Source organism: Papaver somniferum, unplaced genomic scaffold (genome assembly GCF_003573695.1).
Source record: "Papaver somniferum cultivar HN1 unplaced genomic scaffold, ASM357369v1 unplaced-scaffold_133, whole genome shotgun sequence".
NCBI classification, from domain to species: Eukaryota; Viridiplantae; Streptophyta; class Magnoliopsida; order Ranunculales; family Papaveraceae; genus Papaver; species Papaver somniferum.
In genome coordinates this window covers 19,092,037-19,117,011 of record NW_020622492.1, presented here as the reverse complement: position 1 = coordinate 19,117,011, position 24,975 = coordinate 19,092,037, and the positions used below count along the sequence as shown (strand labels likewise).

General features: G+C 35.9%; 1 pseudogene; it reads right to left on the bottom strand.

The window, feature by feature from the left end:
* The window catches only part of LOC113333647, a 45,802-nt pseudogene extending 31,814 nt beyond the window's left edge, over positions 1-13,988 (bottom strand).
* Positions 13,989-24,975: the final 10,987 nt, after the last annotated feature.

The window sequence follows — 24,975 nt, the reverse complement described above, 5'->3', positions numbered from 1 at the left end:
CCTAAGCTAAGCATGACCCATCTAATCAAATAACACCCAATTTAATCAAATCATGTTTCAATTAATTTTTAATGCAAAAGTCTTAAAAAGAATTAATTAAATTACCCATGTATGAAGCTCGGCCTCCTCCGTCGTCCCAGTGTTGGGGTTTAACTCATCATAGTAAAAATGCTCTCAAAATAATTATTTATGGCTCAAAAATGGTTCACAGTGATGAAATAAAGAGAAAATGATGAAAATCGGGTGTTTGCAACGTTTATAATTGTTGCAAACACCGTTAAAAAGAACGATAAAAGAATATTGTTGTTGTCTGCGTAGCTGACTACGACCCACAGGAACTGGTCGTTGTCACTGTTGAAGAACGACGGTTTTTGGCTGTCTGTTCTTCGTGTTCTTCATCTTCATCAATGGCAGCAGCAGCAACAGAGAAAAATGGTGGATTCTTCCTCTGCAGCGCTCTCCTCTCTACTCCCAACTCTCGACCTCCAACTCTCCACACCCTTCCTAATCGACCCAACAGGCCTTTTTATACTCGACATGCATTGAAATATTTCGAGTTAACTCCATATAATTTCTCTTCAAAACTGGCAGATACGAGAATATTTTCTTTCTCTTCTTTGCGTCTTCTAAGATGTCTTTCCTTTTTTATCCTGATTTGATAGGGACGAATTTTGTTGAGTAAAGAAGAAAATCTTGTCCCATGCAATATGCATCGAATCAAATATTCGATGAAATATTTCTTCTTTACTGCAGTTCCCTGTTGAGCTCCGTTTCACTCGATCTAGCCCAATTCAGTTGATCCAATTGATTAAACTAACGTTGTTTTGCTCTACCAAGTCCAGCCCAAATAATTTACATTGTTGAATCTCTTTAAAACTGCCCGAGAGTTCGAATCCAAAATTCATGCAGACGTGAAAGAATTTCCCGCCAAATTCGATTATTTGAAATGTGAAGAAGAAAGGGGGCGCCCCTATCCAACGGTGAGAGTCCGAATAACACGTGTCCTCCGGGGCTTTTACCAACTTTTCGAGCCGAATTTTCCAAAAAATGTTTATTTTCCAAAGGTGCCTACAAACACATAAAACACCAAAATTAGTACAAACTCGAGTGCCAACAATATATAGTATTGAGATCAAATTAAACACAAAAATGTGTCTATCAAATACCCCAAAACTTATTATTTGCTAGTCCTCGAGCAAAATTTATTTTTGAAAAGATAAAAAGACTACACTTAGCACGTGCAGCAGGACGTTAAACCGCTAGGTGTCCCTAGCGGCGGAGTGTTGTCTCCGGAGGGTTTACCAGAGGTGTACCCACAAAAACCATGACTTCTGATTGGTAACAAGTATCTAAAGAGCTATGAGGACATACATATTCTCAACCTATCTCCAAGTAACTAGAATGCCAGAGAAATTAAAGGTGTCAGCTCTTAAAGCTAACTGAAGAAAAGGGGAGACACATCCACACGACTGCTAGATAAAGAGATATCCGCTACACGGCTAGATAAACATTGTAAGATGCGTCCGCTGCTTTACAGCTGGATAAGATTAGGAGAGAGATAAAAATGAGAGGGACATCTGCTACACAGCTGGACTAATTACGTGTGATGAGTTAAACCAGTGCTAGAAAGATCTTGTGCCAGATTGAAAGCAGACTAACAAAGCAACCAAAATGCATCTTTCTTCGACTCTCTCACAGTGCTCAGTAGAAACAACGCCTTCTTCGGTCTTCAACTGTTGATGATAAACTCTCGAACCTCATAGAACCTTGACAATTAACTCTTCTCTTCGATTTCTTGCTTGACTTATAAATTTCTTCTTCCCTATGGCCTTATTGAACAAAAAGAACGTAATGATGTTTTGTTTTTTTTTTTGAAAACAAAAAATTACAGGACAAAAATTTACATGGCCATGAGAGAAGGACTTTCAAAACTTGGATCTTCGCAACTTGTGATGTCTTGGTATCATGGATTCTAACAACTTATATCATTTGCTCTTATAACTTCAACTTTGATTTTTGAATTATTCTCTTCTATTGTTGCTTTTAAACCTAAAACGTCTTCAAATTTCTTCATAGATTTTGATGTCGCTCCACTTGTTGATGATGATAAGTTTCTACTGAGAGAGAGTCGCAATCCAGTAACTAAGACTACATTGTGAGGTTGCTTTGTCTTTCTGCCATTTCCCTAACCTACTTGCCTTTCCATCATGTATGGTTAGGTCCATCACGGTTACCCTCTAAAAGGAACAAGTTCTCTCCTGAATTTCAAGGATCTCAATGTCTTTTTCTCTAATGTCTCAATAGGTTGTTATCTCTAGCATTCCAATTTCTATCTTTTCGGTGAGAAACAGTATGTAAACTTAGCTAACCGGATACCATGTGACGCTAGAAGTTTCAAAAGTGCAACTAAAAAGTTTCTCCCATACCCCCAAACTTAAATCTAACATTGTCCTCAATGTTCTAAAGATAAAATTAAAAGCATATGAACAAGGAGAAACTGTTACCACTTGAAGAAAAAGAGTTAAGGAAATATATTACCATGTTGCATGAGCATGGGATACCTCCCAAGAAGTGCTAAGTTTAAAGTCTTCAGCCAGACTTAGGAAAGGATTAGTCAGCTCGAACCATAAAGTAACAGTCGAAATAATTGTGGGTCTTCAAAACTAAATAGAGTTGACCAAAGGAAACTGCAATGAACCAAGAAAGTGAACAAGACTAGCATGCCCTTACTTATTTTCATGATTAAGAAATTTATATCTAATTGTGGTTCAGGTTCTATGAAAGGGTCTAAATAGAAAATTTTCATTGGCTGCGTTTCTTCATAGGTGGGATCCGAATCATTAGTCCCAGTTCCTCTCACCATTGTTAATATTTTTGTATATATATTTTTATTAAATCTAAAAATTCCATTTCCTCCACAAGTATGAAATGAATCCTATTTACTACAATCACAATCAAAAATATTAATCATTTTGGCGCCGCTGCCGGGGAAATGGAATGATTAATATTTTTGATTAATATTTTTATATCTAATCAAAATGATTAATATTTTTGATTGTGATTGTAGTAAATAGGATTCGTTTCAGACTTGTGAAGGTAATGGAATTTTTAGATTTAATAAAAATATATATACAAAAATATTAACAATGGTGAGAGGAACTGGGACTAATGATTCGGCCAATCTTTATAAAATAGGGCTCAATGAATTAATCTCGACAATAATCGCTCAAAACATAAGTTATATGTACTCTTATTTTGCCAAAGTAGATTCTCAAAAAATTGATTGTAAATGTTAAGCATGGAACATCAAATCACCTAAACTAAGCATGACCCATCTAATCAAATAACACCCAATTTAATCAAATCATATTTCAATTAATTTTTAATGCAAAAGTCTTAAAAAGAATTAATTTAATTACCCACATATGAAGCTCGGCCTCCTCCGGCGTCCCCGTGTTGGGGTTTAACTCATCATAGTAAAAATGCTCTCAAAATAATTATTTACGGCTCAAAAATGGTTCACAGCGATGAAATAAAGAGAAAATGATGAAAATTGGGTGTTTGCAACGTTTATAATTGTTGCAAACACCGTTACAAAGAACGATAAAAGAATACTGTTGTTGTCTACGTAGCTGACTACGACCCACAGGAACTGGTCGTTGTCACTGTTGAAGAACGACGGTTTTTGGTTGTCTGTTCTTCATCTTCATCAATGGCAGCAGCAGCAACAAAGAAAAATGGTGGATTCTTCCTCTGCAGCGCTCTCCTATCTACTCCCAACTCTCGACCTCCAACTCTCCACACCCTTCCTAATCGACCCAACATGCATTGAAATATTTCGAGTTAACTCCATATAATTTCTCTTCAAAACTGGCAGATACAAGAATATTTTCTTTCTCTTCTTTGCGTCTTCTAAGCTGTCTTTCCTTTTTTATCCTGATTTGATAGGGACGAATTTTGTTGAGTAAAGATGAAAATATTGTCCCATGCAATACGCATCGAATCAAATATTCGATGAAATATTTCTTCTTTACTGCAGTTCCCTGTTGAGCTCCGTTTCACTCGATCCAACCCAATTCAGTTGATCCAATTGATTAAACTAACGTTGTTTTGCTCTACCAAGTCCATCCCAAATGATTTACATTGTTGAATCTCTTTAAAACTGCCCGAGAGTTCGAATCCAAAATTCATGCAGACGTGAAAGAATTTCCCGCCAAATTCGATTATTTGAAATGTGAAGAACAAAGGGGGCGCCCCTATCCAACGGTGAGAGTCTGAATAACACGTGTCCTCTGGGGCTTTTACCAACTTTTCGAGCCGAATTTTCCAAAAAATGTTTATTTTCCAAAGGTGTCTACAAACACATAAAACACCAAAATTAGTACAAACTCGAGTGCCAACAATATATAGTTTTGAGATAAAATTAAACACAAAAATGTGTCTATCACCCGCTTCTGAGGATTTATAGGGTGGGGGTTTTGGGCCTCATCCATGTGAGTATACGGTTTTCTCGATGGTTTTTCACGGTTCATTGATATTTTTCGTAATAGTTTACCCTACCTTCTCAAGTTTGCACAATTTTTAAGGAAATAAAAAAGTGAGGGATTATAAAATTGTAAAATTTAGGAATGATATACGGACTATAGATCTCTCAAACTATGACATTCGTAAACTTTATATCATTAGAAAGAATTTAAAATATTTACTTAACAAATATTAACAACCTTGCATTTTTAGGGGCGACCAGAAAGGAATTAGAGTCGACTAATAAGACTAAAAAAAAAGGTCACCCAAACCTAAAATGAAACCATCCCATATCTCTCATTTTTCGAAATGGCTAATTTTCCCGTAATAATCGGTAGTTAATATTAACAATCGAAAGTTAAGGTTTATATAGTTAGTGTTATTTGAGTTATGTAGTTTTAAAGTTTAGAGTGGGAGAAGAAAAAAAATAAAAAGTGGGAACAAAGCCATTTTTTCTTGAATCCATAACAAAAATGGATGGTTATGAAGAAGAAGGTGAGATACATCATGAAGAATATAATGTTGAAGATTCACTACCGTTTAGAGAAGACGGTTTTGGGTATTTGTTAAATGATCCAAATTTTTGTGGAGAGGAAACCCTAGACGAAGATTTCATGGAAGAAAACAGAGAATCACACGAGATCGAAGTTTATAATGGATCAAACATACATATGTATTGTGTTAAAAAACTCAAATACCCACTTTGTATGCATTTCTAAACCAAAAAATCGATTTATGCATGCATTGAATGCTATGAACTACCCAAAATCGGTAGATAATGGGGTACCATATCCACCGATTATAAGATATTGAGACATCAAATATCTACAATCAGTAATGTAGTGAACGTATATTGCTACCGATTACGAAAACCCCCAAATTGAAATTTACAATTTTTCGTAATCGATGATTCAATAAAATAAATTAACTACCGATTGTTGTTGTCGCCCCAAAAACGAATTTATCCATACTTATAAAATTTGAAATTCTTCAAAAATATAATCGGTAGTTTATTAATATATTATTTTTCGATTATACATGTAGCCCACATGAAAATTTACTTCATTTTTTGAATTTTATAACTTACAATCGAGTGTATATTATTTACATCTAACAACCGGCGATTTTACAATCAGGAGGTGTATGATATATTAAACCTCTGATATTACTTGTTTTTGTTTACAGTAAATTAGTCTACATTTTTATATGAAATCGGTAACTTTGGTTACACAATTTGCTACCGATTACAAGGAATCATTAGAATTGGTGATTTTCGTCCTTCCTATTATTATAGCCTAACTTGTTGATATCACATGTAGGACGTTGTAGCGGTTGATGGTGACTTTTATTTTAGAAAAGATACTTTTCTACACTACGCAAACAATTTGGTATGCTACCTACCCACTATTTTCTTTTTTAAAGAATGTATAATTGCATGCCTTATGAGATTTGTTTTTTTATATGTGCATTAAGATATGTACAAGTAAGGCGGAGACAAAGGAATGGCTTATCAACAAGGAAAAAGAGGAGATGTGTGTGGTAGTTCAGAACAATTGCGTGAAACGATGCGTATTTGAAATGATTTGTGAGCGCAGTGGGGAGAAGAAGAGTCACGAGCGAAGTGATTGTAGGTACGTAAGAAATATGAAGAAGAAATACTGAAGTCATACAAAAAAAATAGGATGCCCATTTAAGGTTGTCTTCTATAAGCCCGACGACAAGGAAGGTAACGAGTGGTAAATGTTTGTCACAACCACGATTATCCGGAGGTTGAAGAACCGACGAAAAGAAAATGGATTGGCAGGTCGAATACTGAAGTTTCTAGGACCATCCAAAGAAAAGAGTTGAAGGAACATTTGTCTAAAAAACGAGATCTTTGTAGGCACGAGTATACCGAAGCCGAATATCAAGATGAGTTGTCAACTAAGAAAAGGGGTCGTCCGAGAAAGGATCAAGGTGGACAAACTGCACGACAAGTGAAAGCAAATTTCTTTACGGAGACTTCTCAAGTAAGTCAGGCCAATCCGGTGGAATAAGTTGTTTTGGTGGATACCCAACCAATAGAAATGGTAACTGTAAAATAGAAGTATGGTACTCTTTGTTTCCCTAGGTATTTTCAAGAAAGATCAGGTTGATCTAGGTATACAATATACAAAGAGTATTTGGAAAAACTCCCTCCACTAATTGTTCTGTTTTTTTTTTGTCCATGGGTGAGGTTGATGGGGATGGAAATTGTGGATTTCACGTTTCTACCGAACAAATCGGACACTTTAACGAGGCGATTACCGAAGATGTCACTCAATGCCAATACTTAAGAAATAAGATCCCCCCCCCCCCTCCAACTAATTAAGGACAAGGATTTGTATGTGGAGATGATGAGACAAGGATATATGTACGTAAAAGAACAAGAGTTTAAACAATTATGTGCGCGTGTAAAATGCCGAAAGAGATTGAAGGAAATCAGAGCCAAGTATTGGATGACCATTCCTAGATGTGGATATCTCCTAGCGAACGTTTTATATTGTGTGGTTCATTTTTTTCTGTCCTCCTAAGTATGGATTTAGTATTACGTTTGCACCCACAAGGACAGTTAGCGATGAGTCGGTCAAAGATAAAAGAATCGTCATGGAATTTTTAAATGACATGCATTTAATCGGTTTAAGGTTAGAGAAAGATTGTCCGTTACCTCCGTTAAATAAGTGTCGGATTACTTCCCAGTGAATCATTACAAGGATTGGGTGAAACCATATGACTCCAACATGCAGCATTGGGATCACATCATGAACAACTTTCCCAATGGCATAATCGAATTGCTCGAAGATGATGAGGAGGAGGATTAATTTGATCATTATATTTTGAAGATGTATTTTGAAGATGTATTTTGAACCACCCTTTTGGTACATATATTTTAAACATTGTATTTCTACGTGATTGTCCCAATATTAATACAATGTCTTGGTGTTATCGTCAATGTATTATATATCCACATTGTGTAGTGTTGAAGAAACTTTGAATATTAGACGACATATTCTGTAGATATGTATATGACATATCTACCGATTTAAGATTTTTTGTGGCACAGTAAAATATTTAAAAAACCCAGAATCGATACATAATACACAATACTTGCGTCCGATTGTAACACCAATTTCTGACAAGTTAAATTTTGAAAGTTTTCCCACAATCAGTTGATACGGTTGATAATAATAAACATAGACTTCTGATTGTAACCAAATTCTGACAATATAATTTGAAATTTTTTCCAGAATCGGTAGATAACATACAAACTTAACTTCCGATTACAACAACGAACTTCGGGAACTCATAGATTTCATCAAATACGAATTCTTCTCCTTTTCCCTCCAAGTAGTGCCTTTTTGCGAGTCTCTCCTACACAAACAACCAAATAGAAAAGAATGTTTAGTTTGTATAGTTTAGTTGAAAGATCAAATATAATTCAACTTATGTAAAAGAAGTATACAAATACTTACAAATTGTTGGACCGACAAGCTTAAGTGGCTAGCGTTAAAGATCCGATTTTGTATCATTATGTAATCATTTACTCCTTTTTGGATAAGTTGGTGCAGATTTTGAACTTGTTGGAGTGATCTTTGCTTTGGATTTCCATACTCTCGCACATATTCGCTATATACCCTCCCCAAAAGGTTTCAGGTGGGATCCTTCCCACTATAACATCTTGACGTCGCGTTTCGTTATATCATGTTTTGGCAATGGACAAATCTTTGTCCGAGTCAAATGTTCCCATGCATATATTAATTGAAGCTTGATAGAGTGGATGGCGAAATTTTTTCTTGGAGAGTAAATGAGACTAGATGTATGTAGTTTGGTAGAATTTCTTTAATATTGAAGGTGCATAAACGAGAAGAGGAGGCCCTCCTTATATAATTAGAGTCCCAACGACTCTAATTTTTGAAAAAATAGTCATCGAGGCATCATGTAACATGAGGGCACGTAACTTTTTAATCGACTCAAAAATTTGCTTTTAATCGGAGGATAAGGGTGAAACCTTAGCTTCCGATTACATAATCGGACGGAAAATTCTGTCCCAGTAGTCCGATTATTAAGAAAAATGGCATCAGTTAATGTTCGAAGTTTTCAAAAACCATAATCGGTAGTAAGATGTAAATCATTACTACTGATTGTGAAGTCGCCCTAGAAACCAAATTTGTCAAACGTACAAATTTTTTATTTTTAAAAATACCATAATCGGTAGTCAAATGTAAACCATAAGACTACCAATTATTTCGTGGTCCCAGAAACTAAATATCTTACAAATTTTTTGAATTTTTCAACAAACATAATTGGAAATAAGATGTAAATCATTACTATCAAGTATGCAGTCGCCCTAAAAACCAAATTTGCCAAACTTACAAAATTCATGAAAATTTAAAAAATCACAATCGGTAGCCTAATTTAAATCATAATACTCCCGATTATTACGTCGCCCCAAAAACTAAATTTGTCAACTTACAAAATTTTTGAATTTTTCAACAAACATAAACGATAATAATATTCTTTTGAATTTTACAACAAACCGATTAGTATGTTACACGACAAGGATTTATGTTCCCAATCCCATCTATCTTGGCAATGCTTACCTGCATATTCACAGTTATGTTCATAATTCCTTGATTGGATAATTGATAGCCTTGGTACATCTCTTGCGGAACAGTAAAAAGCCTGTTTGGTGACTCCATCACCAGGTTCTCTACTAGAATTTTATCATCTCTGAGTCTTAACCAAGTTGACATTTTTGTCACTTTAAGCGGCATAATCAGCATGTTGGAAATCTAAGTTATATTCCGGGAATGTAACCCAATTTCAACGTCTCTTTGTATCTCAACAACAAGCACAAAACTTATCTGTTATGCGAATGGGTCGATGAATTCGACAGCTTTACTTAAAAGTTTTTGTCAGTTTCATTGTTTTTTACTTTTTCAGCAAAATTCAGTTTAGGTGAAGTTTGTATTTCCTTTGGTACCTTTACAGTTTAGTATCTTTTAGTTCTTTAGCAGTAGTAGCTTTAATAGTTGTAAGTCTGCTTGTATTTTGATTTCAGTTATAGTAATCTCTGTAATAGCACTAGTATCTTTAAGATCTAAGTCCTTTAAGGGCAAAGACAAGATTTTATTTCATGTCACCTTCATAGCCAAAGACTCAGCTTGAAGTTATGGGTAACGCCAAAAAACAAAGACGCAGATAGATATCGATTGTGCAGTATTCAGCAACATCTGAATACATCTCGGATCAATTGCATCGAGACCCACCTCCAACACCTAAGTTCTTATGGACTCGGCTATGTTCATCAAAAGTACAGTTTTTCTTATGGAAAGCATTTGTCGAAGGTTTTTGTACCGTCGGCAACCTCATCCAGATCCACCCCATCAATCCCAACACCCACCCCCTCTGCAATCTTAGTTCGGAGACGGATACTCGGATTTTACTTCATTGTCGTGATTTTGTAGTTTTTTTCGGGTAACAGCTTTTTAATAGATTCATGCTTCAAAAAAGAAAAGGTATGATCGGTAGGTAAGCATAATCATTACCTACCGATTGTTAATGAGAGGGTGTAATGGTATTCTTTACATACTACTGGATGTCCCATGACCACTCCCCTAGATTGCTATAAAAAAATTCGTCCCTAAATCTTTTTTGGGCGTCCCTGGAAATGCAAGGATAAACAAGATTATACTAAAATTTAAAGAATAAATCAATCAAAAGAGTGAAATTGTTTAGAGAGACTAACAGGGGGTTAGTCCACGAATGAGTTGGGGGGAGTTCAATGTATTTTGAATTTTGGGGATTTTGAGGGAGTGTAAGAGAGTATAGGGAGTTTGAGAGAGTTTGGTGTTTTGAGTGTAGGGAGTTTGAGAGACTCTCCCAAAATCTCTACTTTTTTGAGAGATTTGGAGTGAGGCAAAAATACACTTTAAACTCCCTAGAACTCCCGCAAAAAAACCAACTCCCTAGCATTCTAGTTTTTACCACCAAGAAGTTTGAGAAACTCTTCTAAACTCTCCCACGATTAACGGGAATTTTGAGAGACTCCTTCAAATTCCCCCACAACTAACGGGAAAAAATCCAACTACACTCAACTCCCCGAACTCCGTTGAGGACTAACACCCTATAAAGAAAAGATAATCAAACAAAGTTAATGCTTCCACCCTCTGCATGGTTGCTCTAGTATCGTCGAAAAGCTCAGATACTATTACTCCGTGGTCAATGTTTCTTGATTTCTAAAGAGTTTCGCCACCCAAAAGCAGAGTATAGCCCGTACCCAAAGATGAATTTCTTGATGCATCCCTAATTAGGGATGAAATTAATCACCCAAAAGCAGATCGGTTGAGATCATTAGTTGAGTATAAATCAAAACCTCGCCGCAGTGTTAACAAATTAAAAAATACATATGCTACCAAAGTTTTCAAGGACGTTACTGACCTTCGTTAAGATGTGCCACTATAAAAATGTTCAACTTCCCAAAATCAGGGCGGAAAGCATTTTCTTGTGAGCGGCTGCGTGTTTGAAGTTTTTTTAAATCTACCAAAGATAGAACCTGTACATATCGCATACCACCCTATACAGTATACAGCCTCAAAACCTACTTCAGTTTTCACCTAAAAAAGGTAGCTGTGTATCCCCCAAGTTATCTATCTAGATGAAATAACACAAATAGCTAGCCTGGTTGATAATATACTTCATTAAGCAGAGCAAAAGAATAAGGGAAGAATATACAGTACCAGTTTTCCTATCCTATTTTCTTTGTTGGAATGAATGTAGGGATATCCAAAAGAAGGCCAACTTTCAATGATAAGCTACTGTCCTTCACAGAGTTTGGGCGTTATGATCTGAAGTTGTACCGGGTTGATTTGGTTCCTGTGCCAAAATAATATTAGTTAGCCACAAGTCCACAACCACGAAGAGAGTAGTGTATTTAGCAAAGTTACATAATCTTGTTAACATAAATGCATAACTGATGTCTGAATACTAACTGATTGTTTTATGTTGTTTATCTCGGCAACCTTTGCTTCCACATAGACACTGGAACGCCTCAATAGGATGAGCATGGTCTTGAAAATCGATCCCGTAGTCCTGAACATATCAAAAAAAGCATGTCACGCCAAGAAGCTTAAGAAGAAAATTAAAACCAAGAAGCTTAGAAGCTATAAAATAAGAAAACATACATGTAAAATATTTCTTGCGTAGGATAAGATATGGAGACACAAGGTTCCAAGTGGCTGATTTGCATACATTGTGATCACCGAGTTATTATTCTAAAACTTCTAAGCTTATCGATGGATGAAGTTACAGTAAGTGACAAGTCTACTCACCCAGGTAAGTTCTTCCAAAGCTTCAACATTTCGCGACGTGAAGAATGCAATCTGCATCAAATAGAAAAGAAAGGCAAAAGATACAGTAGTTCTATTAGCATTCATTCAGAGGGTAGACACACCTACACACAAAACACACTAGAAATATGATGGAGCCAGTTAAACCTCCATACATGATAGTAGTGATGATCAGGGGTCTCAATCTCAACGGGGATGTCAATCAAAGTTGCATCGGAACACCTGTTTCAATAGTAACAGGAGCCATAGAGATTACAACCAAAATAATAGCACATGGAACCAGGGAAACAGTTATAACATTCTTTCTCGCCAGCAATATCACAGAACAAATTTGGGTGAAGAAAAATAACAAACAGCAATATCACAGAACAAATTTGGGTGAAGAAAAATAACAAACAGCAAGTTAATGAATTTTATAAAATATTTAAGATGATCAACAAGTTAATGAATTTTATAAAACAAATCCAGAACTAGCTATGCAAAACCCAAACCTGAATTAAGAAGTTAATCAGTAGATAGCAGTGAAGAAAATATTCAGTATGAAAACAGATTGTATCCAACTTATCATAAGGATGTTTATACGGAAATACCTGTGGTTTATAAACCTTGCAACATTTCAATAAACAGTTGCATCCAGACAGAGGGCCTCTTCATCCTTCAAACCAGCTTCTGAACCCCAGTCAGCATCTAATGTTACTGGATATGTATGTCTCTTATTGCCAGAATTCCGCAAATTACGCTCATATAGCTCAGTATTTGTTACTATTTCACCAACATATTCACAAACAAAAGCACCTTTGGCAAATTGTCAAGGGAACGAATGCCCCATCCCTTCCCCTCTCCGGTCAAAAATACCTGAAAGATAAAGAAGCTTAGCAAATTAGAAAGACCAGACCGAAACTGGGAGAATGGTGGACACAGGCATTTTTTGATGAACTGTGAAATTAAAATGTTCTTAATTTCAGCTGGCATGAACAAAAAAAAAACATCCCCGAGGATTCTAATTATAAAAACAAAATCTAACCTCTAAATTGCATGTTATGCCTCTCCGCACCACATTACCACATTGTATGTCGCATCCACATTTACTCCAGCACTCTTTGATGAACTTCCTCATCAAGTGTCCCTTGCACTTACCAGGGAGATCCTCATTTTTAGACCTTTCATTGCAATAAATGTGGGTATGTTTTTGAGGATTCTGATAGAGTGATATGCACTCATCCAGAAATTTCTCTTTGACAAGGCCTTCCACTGTATATGCAAACTCCCCAGCAGTTATGCGTGCACATGCACAGGGAATTGATGAGGATACACAATCACCGGAGCAACTTGAGCAGCAATCTTCATCCCCAATCCGAGCAAGTGAAAAGTTTATATAAGCATTTTGATACACTTGGTTTCGTGGTATGTAGTAAAAAGGAGGGTATTGTTCACTAGAGACTTCACTTGCCAGTGGAATTTAACTCTCTCTGCTCCTTTGGATATGTCTGCCACGTTATGGGGTGGCCTTGTACCATCAAGGTTACATTCTCTCTGATTGAAAACCACCAAACTTCTTGAATTTGAAAGCTGAGAGCATTCAGGAATGTCTTTATCACCGTTCCCACCTTTGGTCTTCACAAGCACTTTCTCTGCGGGATGAACAATGTTACTAGGAAAACCAAGACCATCCCTTGAAAGAAGGCGGGGAATCTGGGTACGAGAATTCAGTGAGCTCTCTACAGAACTTTCTAGAATGGTAAGATCGTGCACATGGTTGGCTTCAGGATTCACAGAAGAGTTCTTCAAGGGAACAGGAGGTTGTACTGCATTTACAAGTCCCTTTCCCTTGTTTTTTTATGTCTTGGTTTCAGCATTTAAGTAGTAATGACACAAGTCTTTCATCAGCTTCTTTATTGAAAAGTTGGGATCCATAATTTTGTAGGACTTGAGGCATTTTACCTCCGTCATCCTAAGAATTGCATCTAAATCCGGCCTGCTGAAGTCTGGCCGTTTAAGGGCATCATTGCAGTGCAGAGAAACTTTAACTTCTCCCAGTTCTGATGAAGCAATCTCCAAATCAGAAGAAGATGACTCTCTGATGCTCGCATTCTCCATAGTTGATGCAGGTCTTCTCTGGTGATCCGTAGCACAATCACCTTCATTTTTCTTTTTGGAATCACTACGTACCTTGTGCCCCAACCAGGTTTCTGTGTCAATAAAACAGATTGAGACACCATCTTAACATAATGAACTCGGAAAGTTGACCAGAAAAACACATAGCAAACATAGAAATACATAGATTAAATAAAAGGTATAATCTAAATCTTCCTTGCAGTATATTTTCCGAAATCCCGCCCCCTAGCATATTACAGAGTTCAAACTGAAAGAGAAAATAATCCATCCAACAAGCATAAGACAAACCAACTTTAAGACTTTCATTTATGTGCAATTTATTTAACCATGTATCGGAAAGACAGTATGGAGAAATACATAGGTTAAAATTTATTATTTACATTCACTGTTTCCCTTGAAACATATTCATTCATATAGCTCTTTTTTTTTCTTCGATTCTTCTCAGTTTCAAGTTATCTAGAAGACTCAAATTTAGTCAATTTGATCCAAAAACACTAATCAAATCTGTGTGCCGCCTTGTGCACATACTGCTAGAGTAGGTCTGTAAGAGTTTCATAAGCGGTCTAACTTGTAATAGATCAAGGTCTCATGCATCAAAACCTAAATCAAAGAAAGGTGATACTAAGGTTAACTTCCCAATATTTGATAATGTGGAACGTGGATTGATTGCTATGCTAAAGTAGATTTCTAAATTCAAAAACCAGCATTCCAAAGAGAAAATCAAGAAGCGCGACTGAAGTTTGTGGAAAATTGGGAATATGTCCCACTTTCACTAATTTGTTTGGGGATCTATCCCATAACGGAAAAAATTAAGAAATCTATCCTAGAGAGAGAAAAAAACTGTTAAGTGGCTAACCTCCCACATGTGTGGGCTTACACATGCGACAGATTCACTTTTTTACCCTCAACCTTTAGATGAGCGACACGTCACTTTGCATGACACGTGTTTGGGATCCGACGGTCGATCGCGAGTAGTAACTTTGGTTTTCTTCTTTGTACAGAAGAGAAATCGAGATAAGAAGAGAAATCGAGAGCAGCAATAGGTATTGAGAGTAAACAATTTTAGCAGAGAGAAATCGAGAACCAAGAGAAACAAAAAGGTATATGGTGTGAAATAGTGATAGATCTAGTTCGTTGATGTGTTGTTAGAAAGGATCATGTGTTATTGAAGGAAGAACAACTCCAATATCAGATTCGTTGCTTTCAAAGTTGCGAAATCTTCTCAAATCATGTAAGTTCTTCAAACGCAGCTGTGATATTCGTTGTATCTCACATCTAGTAGTTCATTTTTCCTTTAATTGCAACTTTTGAATATAGGGTTTATGTAAAATTGATTTTAGGATTTCTGAAATTAGGGATTTTTTTTTCAAACATCTAAGTTCTTCAAACCCAGTTGCAATTTCCGTTGTATATCACATCTAAGTAGGTTAATTGTTCTTTAATTGCAACTTTGAATTCAGGGTTTGTATAAAATTGATTTTAGGGTTTGTTAAATTGGGGCTATTTTTTTTAAACATGAATATATTTTTTTTTACTTTTTTGTTATCATGTGCTATGGCCGTTAGTTTTATTAGGTACATCAGATTGCCTAAATCAGATTGCCGGGATTAATTTTTGCTTCAGGAAAGTGATTGAAAGGAATTTTAGGCTAACTGTTCTAAATCAGATTGCCGGGATTGAAGCTGGTAAAGCATTGTATGTGTTGAATGTATTTGCAAATGATATTAGCTTTGATGGGTTTATTGAACACGTAAGGAGTAGGTTGAATTTGTCTACGGACCACAAAATCGAAATACTCTGGGACTGTAACTTACTACTTGATGCATGTGATTTCTTTGAAATGCTTAAATGTGCTGAGCAAGATGAGGATGGATTTGTTATGTTAGATTTGTGTATAAATGGTGGTGAAGATGAAGATATGGATGGTGGTGGTGGGGTTCATATGGAAAGAAGTTGTGTAACTGATCCTAGATTTAGAAAGAAGATGACTCCAAAGAAGAAATGTGTCTCTAAGCCAAATATGACACCTAGAAGAAGTCCAAGACTGCAAAAGAAGTCGAAGAAGCAAGAGAAGTTAAAGAAAAAGCTACCTACAAGACTGGATTTTGAAGATGAAGCTCTGAATGAAGTTGAAGTTCAAGTTACGCAGGCTAGTGTGGCTGATAACCAAGGAGTAGTAGATGTGAATGAAAGTGAAGCATCCACACATGCAGATAAATTGGAAGTCACACGTGATGACGAAGAAGATTAACCAGTAAAACTCCCAAATATAGCTGTAGATGAGTGTAACCCGGATGATAATTTTGAATTTGAGTATGAATCAAGTGATGATGAAATTAAAGGGAGGGAGAAAAATGTTGAAGGGTATGAGACTAATGATGATGGGTATTTTCCTTATGATTATGCAGATGTAGAAGTTGAAGAAGATGATGAGGGGAATAGAACTGATGATGGTGAGTCCAATGGTGATGTTCTTGGAAATGATGATGTGTCTGCAAGTAATGATGTTCCTGCAAACGGTGATGTACCTGCAAATGGTAATATGCCTGCAAATGTTGATATACCTGCAAATGGTGATATTCCTGCAAATGGTTATGTGCCTACAGATGGAGATACCCCTGAAGTGCCTTGGACTGAAGATATGGAAGCTGAGTGGCAATTTTATTTTGGTGGTACAAATGCTGAGGACCCGGTAGATTTGTCTATGCTTGAAGAACCAATTCCTGAACCTACTCCTGGTGTGTTGATGAAGGGGATGATTTTTCCAGATCGAGATGCTTTCACAGATCATCTTAGGTACTATGCAGTGAAGACGAAGAACAATTTTAAGTACAAGAAGCTTGACTTTGAAAGAGTTGTCGCTGAGTGTATGAATAAAGACAATCAAGGTTGTAAGTGGGAAGTTACTGCAAGAAAAATACCAAAAGAGGCCACCTTCAGCATCAGAAAAGTTGGTGAAGAACATAGTTGTGTTGGTCCTGGAGATCATACGAATCCTGCTTGCAATGCAAGGTTTGTAAGTGAGTATTTGAAGAAGAAACTAACAGCTACGTCAACAATTCCAAAGGCTCGGGAGATAATTGATGACTGGATATGGCCAGCTTTTGATACATATGTTCCATATTGGGTTGCAAATGATGCAAGGGTAAGACTTTGCGTATTTTTTTTAAGTTCTGTTCAATAATGGTTGTTAAATATGTCAAGCCCCTCCTATGCAAGTTTATAGTTACGTCTTACATAGTAGTTTTAAAATTCTTTTGCTCATTTGTGCAGAATATGGTTTTACAACACTTCAATGGTAGTTATGAGGAATCTTTTGCAAAGATTCCGAATTTGTGTTCGGCAGTTACAAGTCTCAACAATGATAGCATCGCCACATTTACATATGATGAGGCGGATGAGACATTTGAGACTGTAACTGTCTGCTTTAATGCACAAATCCAAGGGTTCAATAATGGTTGTAGATCAGCAATTGGACTGGATGCAGCTCATTTGAAGGGAAACCATGGTGGTGTTATGATGTGTGCCACTGCTTTGGATGCACAAAATTGTTTGTTCCCTCTGGCCATTATGATTTGCAGGACTGAAGACTATCCAAACTGGTACAAATTTTTGAAGGATTTGAAGCCAAAAATTGTGCACTTTCAAACTGCATCTGTTTTCTTTACTTTTTTTCTACACTTTCAAACTGCATCTGTTTTTCTTGCACACAGTGTGAAGGAGTAAAGATCAAACCTCCACATTTGCTTAGAGAACCAGGCAGGCCTTGTGTCAACAGGAAGAGGTCCTGGACAGAGATGAACCCCGAGAAGAAAGCGAGACACTGTCGTAAGTGTGGTGGTTCGAGGCACAACAGCAGAACATGTAAAGGTGGTGAGGTTGGATCCAACCCCAAGGGAAAGAAAGCTAGAGTTGAATGCGAGGTGAATGGAAGTTCATTTACAACCACTACCTCAAAACCAAAAAAGATTCCCACTGGAACCAAGATCAGAAGGAGCAGAGCAAGTGATTCTGGTAAAAAGACAACCTCAAGGACTGCTTCATCTTCTGAAACTGTTAAAAAAACTACATCATTTGCAACAACTAAGCCAGAAGGAAAACAACCAAAGCCTAAAACTGCTGCTACATCATCTAGTGTGAATGTGTCCATCAGAAACATCAACAAGGGCCCTGTGAAGCAGACCATTAACAATTTCAACTATGATGCAGGTTCAAAGAGGCAGAGGAAGCCTACAGTCCAGTTTGATTTGTAAGCTTGATCAATGTTCATTTTGGTGTTTAAATTCGATTTAATCTGTGTGAGAAGCAACTGTTGAGATAGTGTGTTGGACCAATGTTAAATTATCTTTGGTTAAATGTTTGACAGTACTACTAGAACTAGCCTAACTAGTCTTTTGTTCTTTCTGTGTTAACATCTCAAGATTATATAAAGACAAACTTGATTTCATAATTTCTTTTATTTGAATTGTTAATTTTATTATGTATCTTAATTTTTGTATCTTAATTTTTTTCTTAACTTCCAATAAAAGTTTCTCCACAGTGAAAGTAGGATGATGATGAAGACTTTCGATAATTTTTCTATTAAATAAGGGTAAAAGTGTCATTTCAAGTATCAAGGTAAAAATAGACCGTTGGATTTCATAACACGTGGCTATCATCGACATAATAGGTGACGTGGCGCTCATTTATATGCTAGTTGACGTGGCGCTCATCCAACGATCGAGGGCAGAAATGTCAATCTGTCGCATGTGTAAGCCCACACATGTGGGATGCTAGCCACTTGACAGTTTTTTTTCTCTCTTTAGGATAGATTCACTAATTTTTTCCGTTATGGGATAGATCTCCAAACGAATTAGTGAAAGTGGGACATATTCCCAATTTTCCCTTAATTTTTCAGTTATTTAATGGTCTCCAGAACGAAAACAATTAATTACCAAATTATAGAGGAGATGATATACCTTCATTTCTAACTGGAGATGAGTCGTTTGGTTGGATCCCTGAAATAGGAACTTCCAACTGGGCATAGCCACTGGTTAGTTCCTTATTCTTGGGATCAAGATGAACATTGGAGTTCTGATTTGAAAGACAGATAACAGATGATCTTTTTGAATTCAATATTTGCTTCCTGGAAAATTGACAAGAAATGAGCTTTTTGCTTTTAAATTCGGGCTGAGGATGTTCTGATTTTTCTACCCTCAAACAACTTTTTTTCGATACAGGTTCTTTTCTTTTGTCTCTAAGATGTACTTGAGGTGTAAAAACCTCATTCTGGGCTCTTCTTTTACAAGAAAATGGTTTGACTTCACCCTCGGAAGATGAAGCTTCAACATCATGTATTAATTGAAGTTGTGGAGCTGCTCTAAAAGACGACTCTTTCACCTTCTTTGTGTCTAGTTCCTGAGCAAGCAGAACTACAAAGATCACAGAGATGCTAAGGGTGACCAAAGCAGACTAATCAATCAACTATAGGAGAAAAAAAACTGAAAAGAGGTGGTGCACCTTATGCTCTTCACACTCGAGTATGTAATCTGCCAACGCTCTGTAGTTTTCTCGTTCAATATGTGACCAATCATCAGCATACATCTTAAGCAGTTCCTTCAGCCTTGTCCTTACTGCTTTATCGGGAAGACCTATTTCCGTCATTGCTCGAATGGCGTCTACTTCTTTTTGATTCGGCACCATTGTTGTGCTGATGTTACCAGAGAAGTCTTGGCGACAGTGTTTGCTACCAAGCTTCTCGGTCTTCTTTAAATCCTAGAGGCCAAAAAATAACTTAAGTACTCCACATGCATCTTCTGCTAACTAAATAGAAAGAAGATAAGTATCTCACGGTCAATGCACTCACCGCCATTGGTAATTTGTTCAGCATTGGTTACTTTAATTGGGAAGCTGGTTGTAACACACATATTAGTATACTACCGGAAAAATGCTCAGTTAATGTCAAATAGATAGAGTCATATAAACTATTGGAGCGTGAAATGTTCATGAAATTACCGAAAAAGATAAACTTATGTATTCAAACATCATCGAAAAAAATAAATGTATTTAATAATTTGGTTTATACATTTATACCACCCAAACATGAGGAGGCTGACAAAAATTGGCTAATCTTTTTGTTATATACCCAAAATTCCCAAACATGATAATTTGGTGTTATATACCCAAAATTCCCATATGATATGCAAAACCAATACCAAAAACTTACACCGATAATATTCATAACATGCAAAGAGATATCACTATATATTGTACGCACACAGACCTAATGAACTGAAGTCAAGAGATATCACTATCTATATATAAATATATGCGTACAAAAAAAAAAAGCAGAGACAACAGAGTATGCATAAAATCAACAACACAATACAACTGCGGTTACAAAAAAAAACCTTACCACCAAATCTTAACAATCAACGTATTCAAGGCTTTGAATCTAGCAATGAACCGCTAGAATCTTCTTTGAGCAGCAAAAACAATTATACCCGCCAAAAAAAAAATTAAAAAAAATCTAGTACTTTACGCAAGGACAGTTAAACAATACTCAATCAAAACGTGCAGAATTAAAAAAGTTGGAATCATCAAAAACTTTACTGTGAACAAACACTCCATTAAACAGCCTCATTATTACCGAAATAGAAATCGGGAAGAAGAATCTTGATTCTAAGAATCGGTTTTTGATCAGGAAAACAAAAAACGGTAATAAAGAATGAAAAATGGTTATGAAGAACTTAACAACGAGGGGGTGAATGGGGAGGGAAAGGATAAGAAATTAGGGCAAAGTATGAAAAAGGAAATTTTGCTGAGCAAAAAAAAAATATTAAGAGAGTGAAAGAGAGGGTTTTCGTGTGTGCGTCTTCAGAGCAGAGAAAGTGAGAGAGAATGAGCTTTGCCAGTTAATACTCCCCGGAATCTGATATGGTTGTTAACTTGTCATAGATGTGGGCCAACATAGAAACTTTTCAGCAAAATGTGAAATGTTGTTATACCAGTTACCCTGTTTTATAAGAGATGCACGGCTCATATGGTTGGTATTGTATGTACAAATGTTGTGGTGTATGGTATGGGGTGATATACCATCCATTATTAATGAAAAATCATGTCTAAGCACATATAACTATCACCAAACAACTTACAAAATAAGTTTAATAAGTAGTATCGAATGTTATTGCAATGTGAGAGTATGAAAAGTTATTTATCCTAATTTGGTTGTTATGTGAGGAATTTATTTTTGTTCTTTTTTTACTTGTCATAGTTCTTTTTTTTTCCACTCCTAATTTATACCTAACTTGGAATCCGTTCCTAATTTAAAGAAATGTGTTCTAAAGACCTTAAACACTCTCTCTAAACATTTATACTTTGAAATTAATTCTTCTCTCTACTTTGAAATTAAATCAAAAACCTAGAAAAAACAAATACTAGCATAGTGCATTTATGGAAAAAAAGAAACTACTTTCCATGTACTCCCTCCGTCCCTTTATAATAGGGGGAATTTTCATTTTTTCATGTACCAATTTATAGGCGGAGTGCAAGTTTCCAAACGTTTTTTTACTTCTACTACCCTTATTTAAGATGATCAATTAGTCATAAACCGAAGGTACAAAATATATCGGCATTAGTGGAAGAGTTGCAGAAAATAACGCACAAAATTAAAGAGTAGCACTCTTCTTCTACTTTTATGGTTTATCGCTCCTTCATAAAGACAATTTTTACTTTTCTTATGAACATCCCAGCTTGAAGACTACTCCCGATATTAATGGAAAGAGAATATTTACACCTGTTTTTGGTTAATGGAGACCTGATTACCGTTAAAATCGTTTTAACTTAGGAATACTTACTACACGTTTTGGGAATGATACAAGGGATATATCAGGAAATAATTAGACAAAATTATGAAATCAAAGCATTTCGTTAGAGCAAATTCTATGGGTAGTGTAACCCTTTCATTTTGAAAGAGTGACTACCCATTTGGTCTAACTAAAGGCTGCTATGGGTAGTCTTTACCCCACTTTTCCCCCAAATCCTTCCAGACACTCGTTCAGATGAACGAGTGCTTGGGAGTTTCACACTAGACGGGGGACTATCCTCGTCAAGAAAAAAAAAACTTTTAATACAAAACGGGGGACAGTCCCCCGTTAAAAACTTTTTTTTTTGTTTTTTTATTTTGACGGAGGATCGAAGCTTTTTTTTAGGTTTTTTTGTTTGACGAGGGATTGTCTCCCGTCTAAGAAGATTTTTTTTTTTTGGACGGGGTACAGTCCCTCGTCTGGTCCAAAATCCAATTTTTTCTAGCTAAACGGGAGACTGTCTCCCGTGTAGTGTCTTTTTTTGTATTTGGACAAGTAGTCTTTCATATGAAAGAGTTAGTCTTCATTTGGAGACTACCCATAGCCTTTGTTCTTAATATTATGAACGAGTAGTCTTTCATATGAAAGAGTTAGTCTCCATTTAGAGACTACCCATAGCCTTTGCTCTTAATATTCGAGATTTTAGTCCTCCGCCTATATAATAGGGACGTAGGGAGTACTTCTTAATATTTGTGCAAAACAAAATATGGCAACTAAATTAGGATGAAGGGAGTCGTTTTTATATTGCGATAGAAATGTATAAACCATTAACTTTAGAAATGTACATTGTTCAGCATGGGATGTCACGAGATTCACAAAGAAAAAATTAATTAGAGTTTGCTTGATTCTCCAAATTTATTGACATCACTTTCTCCTTGGTCTTTTTAGGATTTGGTAGATAAATAAAGGAAATATTGTGGAATTTTCTGAGGAGCCCAAGTTTGATTCTTCTCTCTTCCACAAACCCACCATTAAGATTGATATATATGTAGCCCGAAATACAAGATTCACGGTTAAAAATGTTGGTCGTAGATTCAATTTAGATTTCCATATTTTCTGATGGACAATATAAATTTAATTAGTTATGTATTGTTAACAAAAAAAAATATTCAAAAAAGAAAAAGAAAAAAACGGTTTTGTTTTGATAGTCAATTATGGGGCGTTTTTTGTGGACGTTATTCGTTGAAAGTGTCTCTAATTTTCGGTATTCAGAAGTTAAAGGGTTTGGTTTTGGATCCGAGATTTAGGGTGAACATTGAGCCAAAATTTATTTGTGTTGCTTATCAGTTTCCATTAGTTTAGATCCTAGCTAGAGTGGTCAACATTCTTTCTGCCATAACCCAAGTGATGCAAAAACTGAACAGAACCAATCCACACAAAATATGACTAAGTTTTAAATAGAGTTCTCAGCGAAAAAAAGTTTGAAATAGAGTACGTTTGATAGTATGCTATCTCAGAAGCTATTGGCTCTGGAGAGAAACTCAATATTTGACTATTTACGGACAGTTGGGATTGAAAATAGATTTAGCATTCAACCATGAATAGGAGCGCGCAAGTTTTAAATCTTCATTTTGTTTGCGTGGCTAAGTTCCATATCTACGTATTTTGCTTCATATGAACTATTACGGTCAATCCTGTTAAAGGGGCGGCGGATTCCATTGAAGTGGCGGCAATGAATAGGACAAAAAGAGTCATCACATGGTAATTCGAAGTGCCCCTTATAAAAAAATTAAAAATGACTAATTAATCCTTACATAGTTTAGTGTTGATAATCAATTCACTTATATCAACTCTAAACCAAATCAAAATCAGATTTTTAGAGTTTATAAAAAAAGTTTAGAGGAGAAGAAAAGAAAAACTTTTGTGATATTTGTGAAACCCTAAATTTTGATTCACTCAACCAAAATGAGTGATTACAGTGACAAATTTGAGATGGGTGAATCTCTAAATTAGTTCCCATTAGCTTTTTGTCACTCAAAATTATCTATAGTACGTAAAAAATCGAAACTTTTAAAATTTCAGAAGAACTTACGGTTGGAATTTAGCTCGTTACCAACCGTAACTCTCAGTCACGGTTCCAAAAGTATCGAGTACCAACCATAACTGGTTCAATTTGGGGAAAACCCAATCGTAATACCAGTTACGGTTGGTAGAATGACAACATATAGCAACCGTAACAAATTACGGTTGGTAACTAATGAATCGAGATCAACTGTAACTAACCTACGGTTGGTAAGGTTATTCGAGTTACAAGTCGTAACTCAAATACGGTTGATAACAGTGATGCAATTACAAACCGTAAAAAGGAAATAAAACATCCAGGACAACTTACGGTTCGTAAGTTAAGTAACGAGACCAACCGTAAGTAATTTATGGTTGCAAAAAAAATTCGTAACTGAACATTTTATCTCAAAATCAAGAACTTACGGTTGGTATTTGAGTTAAATGAACCGTAACATCAACCAAATCTATAGTTACGGTTCCAATTGGAGTTATTACCAACCGTAACTCACATGCAACACAGAAATTTCAATTTCAGTTTTAATCCAAAACCCTAATTTTTGATACAAAACTAACTTAAATCAAACACAATAAACTAAACCCTAACTGGGTCTTTTCGAAATATAGTTTTCAATCAACGATTATCAATTTTTCAAATCGCTGATTAATTGAGGACGATGAAATTTCAATTTTAATGGAGGAGGAGAAGAGAAGAGAAGATGAAAAAATCAAAAAAAAAATTGATTTTTCTGATTCCATTAGGTTAAAAATTGGAGGGGGTAATCTAATCAATTTACACCCTCTATAGGGCACCCCCTAATCAATAAGAGAGACATTACTATCACATTTGCCGTCCCTCTAATGGAACATGCCGCCCCTATAACAGGGTTGATTACGAGTGGCCTGTAGTTCGAATTGTGCGGAAATTTCTAAAACTAGATTTTCTTGTTTTATTTTTTCCCTTTTTAGAATTTACTAGTGATAATTATAATTATCCTAACGCGTGATAATAGCGATTTTCACTGGTGATAATTACGTTTCACAACAATAACAAAACAAACCAACAATTTTCACATCATTAAACTGTGATGACTATATCCATCACAATAATGATATGTGAAAAA